This window comes from Manis pentadactyla, chromosome 3 (genome assembly GCF_030020395.1).
Source record: "Manis pentadactyla isolate mManPen7 chromosome 3, mManPen7.hap1, whole genome shotgun sequence".
NCBI classification, from domain to species: domain Eukaryota; kingdom Metazoa; phylum Chordata; class Mammalia; order Pholidota; family Manidae; genus Manis; species Manis pentadactyla.
This window is the reverse complement of record NC_080021.1, coordinates 216,793,701-216,808,230: the sequence shown is the minus strand read 5'-3', so window position 1 is coordinate 216,808,230 and position 14,530 is coordinate 216,793,701. Positions and strand designations below refer to the sequence as shown.

Here is a 14,530-nt window from a genome sequence, read left to right as displayed (position 1 = left end):
AACCCTAATGCTTATGTTCAGAAGATTTTTGCCTATATTTTCTTCTAAGAGCTTTATGGTTTCATGTCTTACATTTATTTAGGTCTTGATCCATTTTGAGTTTAGTTTTGTGTACAAGTTAGACAGTAATCCAGTTTCATTCTCTTGCATGTAGCTGTCCAGGTTTCCTAACACCAGCTATTGAAGAGGCTGTCTTTTTACCATTGTGTATTCATGGCTCCTTTATCATATATTAATGACAATATATGTGTGGATTTCTATCTGGGATCTCTATTCTGTTCCATTGGTCCATGAGTCTCTTCTAGGAAATTATTTTTTAGAAATACTGTTTATTTTATCCCACCCTTTGCTCTTCATTTCCTGTGGATTGTACAATATATTATAGTAACACAGTCAAGAGTTTCCTCTACACATGGCCCAAGGAGGGCAGGAGTCCAGAGGGCCACTCCGTAACAGCTCCCCTGGGCTTGTCAGGCTGCCTGGCCATCTGCCATCAGTGACCCAAACCTTTCAAATGTGAAGGCTTTGGGGCACTTATCCAAAGTCTGACATCACTCCACAGCTGGGACCACTGCCATCTCTCACTCCTCCACCAGGGCAGCCAGGTGTGGGCATAAACGACCACAAGCCCATGAGGCTGGCTGACTGACTGGCTTCCCCTCCTTCATCTGTTACTTTGGCATAGAAGAACACACTTTAATCTCCTGCCTGAACCAGAAATTAGGTGGGATGAGCAGAGAGAGCCGAGCATCTGTTGAAGCTCAGGCTCTGGGGGATGCAGACACACGACAAGTACACGCCTTTGCCACTTCTCCTCAACACTGTACTGGAAGTTCTAGCCAGAGCAATTAGGCAAGAATAAGAAGGCATCCAAATGGGAAAGGAAGAGGTAAAAATGTCTCACTTGCAGATAACACAGTCTTAATGTGTAGAAAATTCCAAGGAAGCCACATACACACACACAAAACTGTTAGAGCTAATAAGTGAATTCAACAAAGTTGTAGGACATGACATCAACAGACAGTCACCAGCTGTATTTCTATATACTAGCAATTAACAATCCAAACAGGAAAGAAAGAAAACATTAATAGCATGAAAAAGAATAGAATATTTAGGAATAAATTTAGCTGAGAAGTATAAGACCTACATGCTGAAAACTATAGAAGTTTGCTGAAAGAAATGAAAGAGACCTAGGTAAATGGAAAGACATGTGGTGCCCATGGACTGGAAGACCATATTGTTAAGATGACAATACTCAAAGAAATATACAAATTCAAAGCCATCTCTATCAAAATCTCAATGGTGTTTTTACAGAAATGGAAATATCCATCCTAAAATTAATACTGAATTTCAAGGGACCCAGAATAGCCAAGACAATCTTGAAAAAGAACGAAGTTGGAGGACTTGCACTTCCTGATTTCAAAACTTACTACAAAGCTACAGGAGGTACTGGTATAAGGCTAACCACATAGACCGATGGAATAGAATTGAGAGCCCAGAGGTAAACCCTCATATCTGTGGTCAATTGATTTTGACAAGGGTGCCAAGACTATTTGATGGGGAAAGAACAGTCTTTTCCAAAATTGTTCTGGGAAAACACGATATGCACATGCACAAGAACGAAGGTGGGCCTTTACCATACACTATCTATAAAAGTTAACTCAAAATAACGCAAACACCTAAATTTAAGAGCCCGAACTATAAAACTCTTAGAAGAAAATACAAGAGAAAATCTGTATGACCTTGGATTTTTCAATGGCTCCTGAAATGACACCTAAAGTATAGGCAACAAAAGAAAAAAATAGATAAATCAGATTTCATTAAAATTAAAACTTCTGCATCAAAGGATACTACAAGAGAGTGAAAAGACAACCCACAGAATAGAAGAAAGTATTTGCAAATCACATATCTGATGAGGGTTTAATCTCTAGAATATAGAAGGGACCCTTACAACTTAACAACAAAAAGACAAGCAACACAATTTTAAAATGGCCAAAGGACTTGAATAGATTTTCCCAAAGAAGATATGCAAGTGGCCAGTAAGCATATGAAAAGATGCTCAACATCACTAATCATGAAGGAAATGCAAATCAAAACCACAATGAGATACTGCTTCATACCCACTAGGATAGTTATGATTAAAAAATGGATAATGACAAGCATTGGTGAGGACGTAGGGAAATCAGAACTCTTGTATATTGATGTTGGGAATGTAAAATGGTGCATCTGCGGTGGAAAACAATTTGGCAGTTTCTTAGAAAGTTAAACATATGACTCAGCAATTCCACTCCTAGGCATATACCCCAAAGAATTGAAAGCAGGGACTCCTTCAGATATGCCAGTATCCATAGAAACAATATTCATAGTTGCCAAAAGGTGGAAACAACTCAAATGTCCATCAACAGATGAATGGATTTAAAAACTGTGAGACACACACATGCACACGCAGATAAATATTATTCAGTCATAAAAAAGAATGAAGCACTGATCCAGGCCTCAACAAGGATGGACCTTGAAAATCTGTGCTAAGTGAAATGAGCCGACACAAAAGGACAAATAGCATATGATTCCACTTACGTACAATGTCTACAATCGCAAATTCATAGATACAGAAAGAAAATTAGAGGTTATCAGGTGCTGGGGGTTAAGGGAAATGAGCTTTTGCTTAATAGGTACAGTGTTTCTGTTTGGGACGAAATAGACAGTGGTGGTGGTTACACAACACTGTGGATGTAATGAAAGCCACTGAATTGTACAGTTCAAATTGGTTAAAATGGCAAATTCTATGTTATGTATATTTTAACACACACACACACTCACTCACACTCATGCACACATACACACATACATGCACCCAGACTCTGGGGTCAGAAAGACTTGAGTTCTAATGCTGGCTGTGTGGCCTTAGGCAAGTGACTTACCCTCTCTGAGCCCTAGAGTCTCATCTATAAAATCAGGACATTGCTATCACTTGGCTCCCAGGATTATGATGCACATAAGGAGCTGACTCAGTGCCTGGGACCCAGGAGGCCCTCACCAGGTGGCAGCTATTATTTATGATTACCGGTACGCAGCCCTGCTCTCTGGGCTGCAGTATTTTATGAACATATTTCCCTTGCAGTCAAGCACTGTGACCACCCAAGAGCCCTGATAACCACACTCTGCAGGTAAGAAATTAGAATTCCTGTGGCCACAAGGGATGCCTGGCTCTGCGCACTCAGAATCTTTCAGGCTAGTGGAGAAGCAGCTGCTAAGGACCAACCCTGCTCCAAGCCCGAGTCATATGGTCTTTCGTGGGCATTTCCCTAAAAGGCTCCACCTCGGCCAAGCCTCACGCATGCTCTGGGCTCGGGCATGGGGCTATGCTGTCCCAAGCTGTCCTCCAAGGATGCTGAATGACACTCTGAGGATGACCCCCCTTGGCTCACTCTGGGCCTCACGACTCACATGAAGGGTAAGGAGGGATGGGCCACGGGCAGAGTTAGGAGCTGGGAAATGGATCCTACAAGGAAACAGTGAGCCAAGGGCTGTTGTGCACAGGGAGAAATGGCCTACAGGATGGAAACTGACCAAACCTCACGGTGGAGGAGCTGGAGGAGAGGAGGAACCCAAAGGGACCAGCAATGGCACAAAGCATCTGTTTCAGACTTTCTTGCAGTTCCTTGAAAGCAACCCTCTCCTACGTGCCTCAGGGCCTTTGCATGTGCTGTTTTCTCTGCCACGAGCATTCTTCCCCTCTCTTCACTTGGCTAACTCCTTCTCATGTTTGAAGTCTCAGCTTCAGTGTCATCTCCCCAGGGAAGGTTTCTTTGACCACCACCTTTCCATACACTGCCATAGCACCATGGACTGCTCCTTCCTAGCACTGACCACCCTGACTAGCAATGTGTCAATCGTGTGCTTGCATATGCATCCCCCCACTAGACCATGAGCTCCTAGAGGGTCGGGATGAGGTCTGCCTCGTTCATGGGTGGCTCCTAGCACAGAGCCCAGTTCCTGGTGCTCAGTACATGTTTGCTGGGTGGAGGAAGAACTTGAAGCCACTTTCCCCCAGGGATCCAGGCACTGATGAGCTCAGTCCTGGTTTCTGTCCCCACCTCCTCTTTCCTACTATTCCCTCCCTCCTGATGAGCGGGCTGCCTGCCCCAGCGATCATGGGACATGTAGAGGGACAATGCCACTTCCAGCACCCTGGCACCCCCAGGATCCCTCCAGAGTCAGGAAGAGAGGGAAGCCTCAAACTCCAGAAAGAGCAGGCAGGCAGCAGGAAGGCTACCCTGCCTGAGGGATGTGCGGACAACACAGACCATGACGCCACCCCAAAGGTGGCCGGACCTCCTTTCCAAAAGAATGCAGCACAGCCCATCCATAGGTAGTCTTGCCAAAAACTTAAACCCAATTCTGATCAAGCCTCTAGATCTACCCTGTCAGTACAGTAGGCACTAACTAGTCACATGAAGCTATTTAAAAATTAATTCAAATTAGAAGGAAGAATTCAGTTCCTCTGTCACACTAGCCACATATGTTGGATAGCACAGATACAATACACAACAATCATTGCCGAAAATTCTACAGGACAGATCTGGAATAAAGAACCCACTAAATGGCACCGCGGGGCTGCTCTCTACAGAATCCACACTGCAGGAAACTATGGGACGAACAAGAAATACGAGGAGGCAGGGAGGAGGGGAAACTGGAGATTAAAAGAGGTTTAAGAGACATGTCAGTCAAGCACAGTTGCCTGTCTGTAATTTAGTGCCTGGTTCAAACAAACTGTAAAAAAGTTATTAAAAAAGACAAGTCATTACATTGGAAATTTGAACCCTGACTTTGAGTGACTAGATACTGAGCGGCATGAAGGTGGTTTCTTTTTCCAGTGAAATAACAATACCTGTTACAGTTACAGTTATATAGTCATAGTACTGTGATTATAGCTCTTTAAAAAAGACTCCTCTTTTAAAGATACATATTGAAATACTTATGATTTTTTAAAAAGTGTCTGCTTTCTGAGAACTGATACAGAAAATTTCCAAGGTACAGTATTAGGTGAATATTGCCAGGGGCAGAGCAGCCTGTTCAGTGTCCCCATGTGTACCAAGAAAGAAAGCGGGGTGGGGACAGGTGAGCCCTTGAGGCGCGCACTCACAGGTTGGCTGTGTGACAGCTCCCGGGAGGGACCCAGCGGATCTGCTGGCTGGCAGGACTGGGAGTGGTACTGGTCACGAGTGCACGCTCTTTTGTTCTTTGTGTTTTTCTTCTTAGATAAATATATTACCTTTCCCCAAATTACAAAAATTATATCCAGCCAGCCACCCAGCCAGCCATCCTACCAAGATTTACTGAACACCAGCTGCGTCCCAAGCTCTGTTCTGGGCACTGAGGACACAGCAGAGAACAAAACAGAGAGATCCCTGCCTGCGCGGGGCTGGCATTCTGGAAGGGGAGACACCCAGGAAAACAAGGAAACGGATAAATATACAGTGGGGGCACCGAGGCTCTGGGGTCGCGGCTGGCCTCAGACCACAGAGGCCATCGGGTCAGGTCCTCTGACACCCGGGCCGCAGCTCTCCCACCCCCTGCCACACCTCGGCTTAGGTGCCCCTTGCTCCAGGAGGCCCTGCGGACCACCTGGGCCCCGGGCCCCTCGTGTGTCCCACTGCACTGACCCTGACACTGACGGGGCCCCTCTCTGCCCTCGGTGCCTCCTGCCTTGTTCTCTCTGGCTGGGGTGAACCCGATGGCCCCTCACTGCCGGCGTGCGGGCACCTCCTAGGCTTCACGTTCCCGTTTGCAGATGAGGTCTCCCAAGATCAGGGAGGCTGTGGCCAGACCCGGACTGGACCTGACATAGATCATTGATTCCCTGTCCTGTAAGCTTCAGTGGGAAAGGAGTGGTGTCCTCCCTCTTTGCCCGCCCTGCTGGTGCATAATAGGGGCCGTGAATGTAAACTAATCAGAAAAGGGCACATTTTGGACTCGGGCTTAGAAGCTGTGAAGCCCCACACACCTGGTAGGGAGCCTCTGCGATAACCACCTTTGCCCACTAGAGGGCACTGTGGGACAGAAACCCAGTCCGCTGAGACCCGCGCGGGATGCGGTTGGTGACCGGTGACCCTGCCAAGACCGCCCTTTGTGAGAGCTACCTCGTTGGTTTCTGACAGCGAATCCAGGACTTAGGTGCTGTTAGGACCCCCACTTTACCAACTAAGAAACCAAGGTTCAGCATTGTTGAAAGATTTGTCCCAAGTCACCACGTTAGAATGAGGCAGCATTTGCCCTCCGCTCCGACCCCAGGCGCAGACTGCCGACCACATGTCCCCCCTCCCCTCGCCATGCTGTCCGGCTCTGCCTTTCCTCCTGGTCACTTCTAGATGGTTCCCTCAAGCCCAGTGAGATTCGCCGGTGGCTGCTCGGTGGTGGGGAGGTGTCTCCCCCACATGAGTTGCTGCAGTGAGAGGCAGTAATGTGGGGGTGCCAGAGGGAGCTGGGGAAGGAGCTGGGGCTGTGAGGCCAGCCGTGGACACGGCGCGGGAGATCCCAGGCTCCAGGGCTGGGCGTCCTTCTGCTCTGGCCCCTGGCAGAGCCGGCCCCCTGGGAGTCCGCCAGGCTTATTAATATCCTGCTGAATCAGGGGGCTCTTGAGTTTCAGCATCACAAGACTCAGAGCTAGCGTGGCAAGGGCATTCGTGAGTCCCCTGCACCCTCTTTCCCACCTGCACTGCCCACCTCGGGCTGAAAGTCCTGCAGGTCTGGGCTGCCGTGTGGCCTGGGGGCAAGTTGCTTCACCTGGGCACGGAGTCAAGCACCTCCCCTCGGCCCCCGGGTTGCACTGCTGCTAAATGCCCTGGCACACAGGAGGGCTTGAGGAGAGCTGCTCTTCCAGAAAATGCTTTATGAGGGCGTGCCGCGGGCCCAGCCCTGTCCCGGTCACTGGGGGCAGCACATCCGCTTCTCCAGAGCCCGCCATCTGCCCATGAGGGGCCCCATTCAGTGGCTGCAGCTCACTGGGCTCAGCTAGGATCCAGAAAGAAGCTGGGCCGGTCGGCGAGCTCTTCCAGACACGTGCAACTGGGCCTCGGGGACTCCGGTTCCGTGGGATGCACACCGAAGGGAAGAGCACCAGAATTGGGACGGGGGCGGGGAGGGGTCCGCATCGGGGTGGCCATGGCAGCGGAGGGGCCCAGACAGCAGAGGATAACATGAGGCAAACACACCCAAATCCCAGCCTCTGCACCCCCTTGCCGCCCAGGCTCCGGGAGGCTCCCTGTGTCTCTCATGCACACCCTGGCGGCTGCTGCAGACGCCACACGGCCCTGCAAAGGCAGGTGACAGTAGGCGCAGTTCTTGTCCACCAGGCCCTTGGAATTCCCCAGTCACGGTTTTAAAAACTACTCACTGAGGTCACATCCCAGCGAGATACACACGTCATCTCCTCAGGTCCTCACAGGACGTCTGCTCTTCCCCATTTACAGGTAAGGAAACAAGTTCCACGAGGCAGTCACCTGCCGCTCAGTCTGGCTGATTCCAGAGCCCTTGTTCTTAACCCTGATTGGAAACTCAGGCATTCGGCCTCTGCAGTCTTGGTTGAGTGATTTAATGGATAAAGAAGAGTTTCTTCCCCAGCAGAGTCCTCCTTTCATACCCTGCCCCCTGCCCCCGCCCCCAGCATTGTCCATTCCTGCACGGGGGTTATGTGCACAACGTGCCCTCGGCAGACGCTGCCCCCGGCTTGAAGGGCCTTGGCCCCAAAGGCCCTCTGGAGCCCCTATCAGTCAGCTGCACGTGTCTCAGTGAGGCCGAGATGGGCAGCCGGCCCCGGCTGGCCCCTCACGGGCGCCGTTATCAGGGGACACATTCCAACCTGGTGGGCTGTTCCTCCTGGAGCGGGTAGGGGAGATAAGGCCTGCCACTTTCCGGCCCCTCTTCAGAGTTTGGCCAAGTGGGGAGGGGGTGCTCCGAGGGCAGGAAGGGGGTTTTCACAACAGGAAGGCCCAGCAACCGGCTTGTTTCTTTATCCAGCCTGAGAAAACACCAGGGGTTGGGCAGGGGGGCCCTGGGCCTAGAACCTGACCCTTCTCAAGGGTGACCCCTGCTGGGGTGGGAGGCAGGGCCCCTTCATTGGCGCCCAGAGGCCTCACGCTTGCCCTTGGGAGCCAGGATGTGGCTGGTGAAGAGGCCGGGATTTCAGCCAGAGGCTGGGTGCTTCCTCTGGGGGATCCTGAAGCACCACTTTCCTCACGTGGCCAGCCTGGCTGCACAGCACCTGTCTGCCCACCTCACGGAGTCTCACTTTTCTCACCCTTAAATTACAGATAATGGACGTCCTTACCTCTTAGGCTGGGAGGTAAAGATGTGGTGATGTGATACATGGCTTAGTATAGAGCCTGGCACCGGGTAGGCACTGCTGAAATCGCTATGGGTCACACGCTGCTCATGTTTATCAGCACTAACACCTGCCCCTCCACGTGGAAGAGCCCATTCCATAGGCAGCAGCATTCTAGGAAGGAGATATGGCAGGTAACTCCCCTCGTGTGGATGAAGACACAGAGGCCCAGGTGAGGAGGTGACTCGCCCAGGCTCACACACTCCAGTGTGGGCTCTCAGTTGCCACGGTCCCGGGCCTCCAAACAAATTCACTTCTCACTTTGCCCATGTGGGGGACGTTTCATCATTGCAGAGGTCCCTGTACCCAGCCATGGCCAGGAAAATATGCAAGACAAGGTCTGGGCTGGGCAATGTCAAAGTCAGTGGCAGAAGGTCTACGTTTTGAGGAGGCCCAGCCCAGGCTCTGTCCACATTTGCACAACCCGAAAGGGCCGGACCCTGTCTCCAGCCTGTGGCAAGATCAGAATCAGCAGCCTGGGAGGTGAGGCAGGCTCAGCCACAGAACACGTGTCTCTCCTGAGGGTCTGGCAGCAAGGCAGGTGCAGGAAAGCTTTTGAAGGGAGGCGTGAGAACTCAAGAAGCAAAGCAGGTGGCCATTCTGTGTGGCGGCAAAGAGCAGGTGACATGTCCCCAGCCCTTGAGTGTATTGTGAGTGAGCTCAGATTTCAGAGCTTGAGGGGGTCTCAGCCCTTGAATCACAACCTTAGGAGCTCTACCAGACATGCTTGCTCCATGACAGCTGACCCTGGACGGGAAATACTCTTTGAAGCATCGAAGATCTCATAAAAGGGCAAGATGCCAGGGAACCCCCCAGACAAAAGACAAGCAAATATGAGTGGGGGTCCTCAGCAGCTGAGGAAGGAAACGTGGGTGGCCCCATGCTGGGGCACAGGGCCAGGGCAGCAGGCAGCGGGAGCTCCAGAGAGTGGAGACTGGTCAGCCCAGCAGGTGTGTGTGTGGGTGGGCCGGGTGCCCAGGCCAGTACCATTGGCAAGGGATGCAGGTGGAGGTGGGATAGCTTGGGGGTCCAGCTTGGAGCCTGAAGTGGGCACCTGCCTAGGAGCAGAAGGAAAGTAAATCTTCTCTGAAAGAAAGAGCCATGGCCAAATTAGGCCCCAGGATGCTCAGATTAGGACCAAGCCATGAGCTCATAAGCAGAGATTAATGGCACAACAGGCATTCACATTTGTTGCCGAACACAAACTGCAGAGTTTACTGCCTCCTACTCTGCAGGAACCACTAGAGACACTCAGAAGGCAGGACAGTTATCCGCAGAGGTGGCAGTCCTGAGAAGGAAGAGCAAATAAAGTTCTGACCACGCGGGTAAATCGGAACGAACACTGCATGACACGTGAGGGTTCCTGGGAGGGTTAACAGAAGGCTCACCTGACTTATTTGACAATCCACATACACCAGGTGGTGGCAGCCTGAAGCTCAGGACCTTGTGTGGTATGGGAGGGAGACCAACGTTCATAAGATTCAGGCTCTGCTAACTAAATACACATGCTAACATGTCGACGGGGATAAGTAAAGCAATCCAAACAGTTATGTGTTCCAAATTAGTAGAGAAAGTGAAAAGAAAAAACTACACACTCAGTTCAAAATAGGACAAGAGAGGAGAAAAAAGAAAGGAAAAGGTAGATCAAATACAAGATGCAAAAAAGTATGATGATAGAAATGAGTCCAAGTATATCCACAACAATAATAAACATAAATGGACTAAACTCACCAGTTAAGATTCTTAGGTTGAATAGGGAAAAAAAATGCAAATTGATGAAGTTTAGAAGAGATCCACCAAAAACATAAGGATATAGAAGAGTTAAAAATAAAAGGATGGAGATACACATACACCTACACACACATACATAAGAAGAGATATATTTTGATATCAGGCAAATTTGTCTTATACATCAGAAGCATCATCAAGAATAGAGAGGGTCACTCCATAATGAAAAAGGTTCAAATTTTCTAAAAGTTGTAATAAATTTAACTATATATATTTACATCTAAATCTAAATCCATCTATCATTCTGTCTGTTGCCTCAAAATACTTAAGGCAAAAACTAACAGAATCCCAAGGAGAAATGGACAAATTCACCATCGTGGTGAGAGACTTCAACACACCTCTCAGGTACAGGTAGGCCGAGCAGATCAAAAAAGTAAAATCAAATAAAAATAACTCAGCAAATACATAGAAGATTTTAACAGCTCAAAACACAAGACGGATTAGTTGACATATATAGAATTCTGTATCTAAGTTTTAGAGAAGTTACTTTCTTTACATGTGGAACATTTGTGCAAATCAATCCAAATTCAGCCATAAACATTTCAAAAAATTTTAAATATTCTTTCAAAAAAAAATTATGTCACCACAACACAATTAAGACACATGTTCATAACGAAGTTTTATAAAAACTGCCTGTATTTGGAAATGGAATAAAAAACATCTAAATGAGTGAATACTACCACAATTTTGTTAATAAATTTGAAAACTTAGATGAAAATGGTCAAACACATAGAAAAATATACCTTACCAAAATAGACCCAAGTAAAACACTTGAATGTAACTAGTAAAAAGTATTAGAGAATTAAATATTCTTTTAAGTATCGAGTTAAAGAACATAACAATGACAGAAAACACCAGATTAGAAGATTTACAAGTGAATTCCACCAAAATGTTAAGAAATAGATTCTTTTAGTATTACACCAACTATTCCAGAGATCTGAGAAAGAGGGATTCACTCTGCAAAGCCAGGATCACCTGCGTGAGTCTAAACCAGCCAAGACTAATGCAAGAGGAAAATTGTAGGCACATTTCACTCAGGAATATAAAGGTAAAAACATGCAACTAATATAACTAAAACATTAGCGGAATACTAGAGTGCCTGAAAAAGTGTAATATACATGATGGAATTAGCTATATCCTAAGATTGCAAGGGGTGGTTTGGTACTAGAAAAATCTACCCATGTCATTTAACACATTAGCCTAGACTTGGAGACAGAGGCAGGAGGGTGACCTGGCTCCCCCCGTTTCCGGGGGTGGGTGTTGTGGGGTGAGGAGCAGTCGGCTCTGTGAATCTGCTCAGCCCACCCTGGTTAAAGTGCACGCACTTCATTTCCAGGACCATTTTCTGAATGCCTATTGTCTGTGCCCCACTCTGTCAGTTACAAGTAACAGAGCTCAGCACCAACTGCAGGCAGCTGAGAGGAGACTCACCCGCTCACCCACCTGAGACATGCGGGAGTGGAGTCGGAGGACTGAACCCCCAGAGCAGATTCTCAGAACAATCCCACTTCTCCCATCTTAGAGGTGCTGACACTGGCGCTGCAAGCAGTCAAGAAAGGCTCTGATGGGAAGCTAGCGTTGCAGCCCAGTCCTGCTGACCAAGCCCGTGTGCAGGCCCATCTGCTGGAGGAAACACAGGGAATTAATAGCTCAATGACTGGCAGGAGCACGTCTTGCATGAAAAGAATAAGTAGAAGCCAGTTTTGGGGGGTGAGACTCCCTCCTCCTCACCCACAGTGGAAATGGTAGAGTTAGGCACTTGGGCCTCCCTGAACATGGGGTGGCAACTCTCGGGACTCTTGCCAGAGGCTCGGCGGCACGAGCCCTGCCCCGGATGCACACCACTGGCTGATCCAGCCGAGGGCCCTGGAGGTCAGCGTTGGTGGGCCTCACTTTTGGCTGTACTGGAATCACCTGGGGAGCTTGACAGACTCACCCTGTGGAGACCACAGCCCAGACCAATTACAGCCGCACCTCTGCAGGTGGGACCTGACCCTCCTTTTGGTCTTTAGTCATTGCAAAGCCCCTGCTCTGCTTATTCTCCACACTCCTCTGAGAGAGGCCACCTGCTGCCAGGGCCTTTCACTTCAGTGCAGCAGCTTGGTCTCCTTCTCAGCGTGGCAGGCTGCCGACTGCCCAGGTGAGGCCTGCTCAGCATGCCTTAGGTTCCTTAGCAAGAGAAAGGCTGGGACAAGGGCAGGCAGCCCACGGGGAGCAACTGCAAGCATCTTACAAGCTTACGAGAAAACGTTTGGTCTTTGTGTGAATTTGCAAGGGCTGTCGTCACCACATGCCACTGACTGGGCGTCTTCAACAGAAATTTATTATTTTCTCACAGATCTGGAGCCTGGATGTCCAAGATCAAGGTGTGGGCAGGTGTGGTTTCTCTTTTTCTCTGTGAGCTTGAGCCCTGGTGCCTCTCTTATAAGGACACCAGTCATACTAGATTTAGGCCCATCCTAAATATCTCATTTTAACTTAATCACATCTTTAAAGGCTCCGTCTCCAAGTACAGTCACATCCTGAGGTCCTGGGGTTAGGGCTTCAAATACGCATTTGGTGTGGGGTGCAGTTCAGCCCCTAATAGTCTCAGTACAGTGTCTTGCCTGAGGGGATTGCCCCCTGGGCAGGTTTACTCTGGATTCGGTGAGACTGAATAACAACAATGCAACATTAGGGGTAAAAGGGTTCATACCGAGCTTTATTCTTCCGGTGGTAGGTTGAGCGCAGGAATCACGTTCACCTCCGGAGCCTTCATGATCCCTCTCTGGCTCTGCCTCCAAGCAGAGCACTGGGCAGAGCTCTTTATATAGGAACACAGACAATAATGGCTCATGATGGGTGTGGAGACAGCAGCCCAGCAGTAGGCTAATTACATCATGGAGTAGTTCAGGGTCAGGTGAGGATCCTGGCCATGGGAACTTGTTTTCCCCACACCCTCCATCCTGCTAGAGAAAGGGTAAGTTAGTGAAACGTCTGGTGATCCATTTGGTAATAACTCACCAAAACCTTTTAAAAATCATCTGTCTTCAACAAAACAAAACAAAACACAAAACCTTTCAGAAATATATACACTCTCTCTCTCCTCGGTATGCATGTTCCACTGCCAGGAATTCAATACAACAAAATAAGGCCAAGAGTCACAGACAAGGGTTATAACTGCATTCCTCACAGTCACAGAAAACTGGGAGCCGGGCCTCGACACCCACTAGGACGGCTGTAATGAGAAAACAGATCATCAACGTGGGCGAGGATGTAGAGAAATTGGGAGTCTCATACACTGCTGGCGGGAACGTAAAATGTGCCACCGTGGTGGAAAAGTTTGCAGTTCTTCCCAGAGTCACACAGAGAATTGCCAGGGACCCAGCAATTCTACTCCGAGTCATGTGTCCAAAAGGACGGAGGACAAGTCCTCAGCAAAACACCATCCACGAGTGCTCAGAGTAGCGCCATCACCACAGCCAAATGGTGCAAATAACCAGATGCTCATCAAAGGATGATGGATAAACAAACGTGTTCTGCCCACGCAGTGCAGTCTTACACTGCCATAAAGAGGCATGACACATCCTACAACAGGATGAACCTTGAAGATCGTGAAAAGGAGAGAAGCAGACACAAGAAGTCACATATCGTATGGTTCCTTTTCTATGAAATGTTCAGAACAGGCACATCCATAGACACAGAAAGCAGACTGGTGGTTCCAGGAACTGGGGGGAGGGAGGACTGCCTCTGTAGTAGGTGTGGGGTTTTATTTTGGAAGGATGCAGTTGTTTTAGAATTAGAGGTGGTGGTTGCACAGTCTTGTGAATATACTAAATACCCCTGAAACTGCACAGTTTAAATAAATGGGTTGATTTTCTGTTATGTGAACTTCGCCTCAGTTATAGACAAAAACCACTGGTTGTACATGGTTTAAATCTGTATTTAAAAAAGGCTCTTCCATACAGCGGGTCCCCTTGAAACTGATCTAAGTTAAGATGTAGATGTTTAATTAGTGATGGACGAAGATGGTCACAAGATATCGGTAAATGAAAAAAGCAGGTACAAAACTACAGTGTAGGATTGCTTTTTGGTCAACATACATGTACATGTTTGTGACTGCAGAGAAAAGCACCCGAAAGAAAGAACCAGAAAATGTTCACTTTTGATTTTCTGCTGTGCTAATTTTTAACTAAATGAAAATACATTCTTACGTAACCCAAACCGTGATAACCCAGGAAGTGGATACTTTCCTAAGGAAATTCACCCTGCTCCTTGTGAGGCTCTCAGGAGGCCCGTCTCACAGCTGGCGCAGGGCGCGGGGCTAGGATGCCTCTGCCCTGAGCAGGCTGCGGCGGAGGCTGCCCTGCTCGCGTGGGG

The 14,530-nt window shown here is 48.6% G+C and overlaps 1 long non-coding RNA gene across 1 annotated transcript in view; it reads right to left on the bottom strand.

Moving 5' to 3' along the window:
* The window catches only part of LOC118926539 (uncharacterized), a 31,933-nt gene extending 18,638 nt beyond the window's left edge, over positions 1-13,295 (bottom strand). The window contains exons 1-2 of the long non-coding RNA XR_005030509.2: positions 13,048-13,295; positions 11,615-11,791 (exon numbers count right to left, since the gene is read on the bottom strand). This is a non-coding gene — a long non-coding RNA (uncharacterized LOC118926539). The remainder of the gene's footprint in view (positions 1-11,614; positions 11,792-13,047) is intronic.
* Between the last annotated feature and the right edge of the window lie 1,235 nt (positions 13,296-14,530).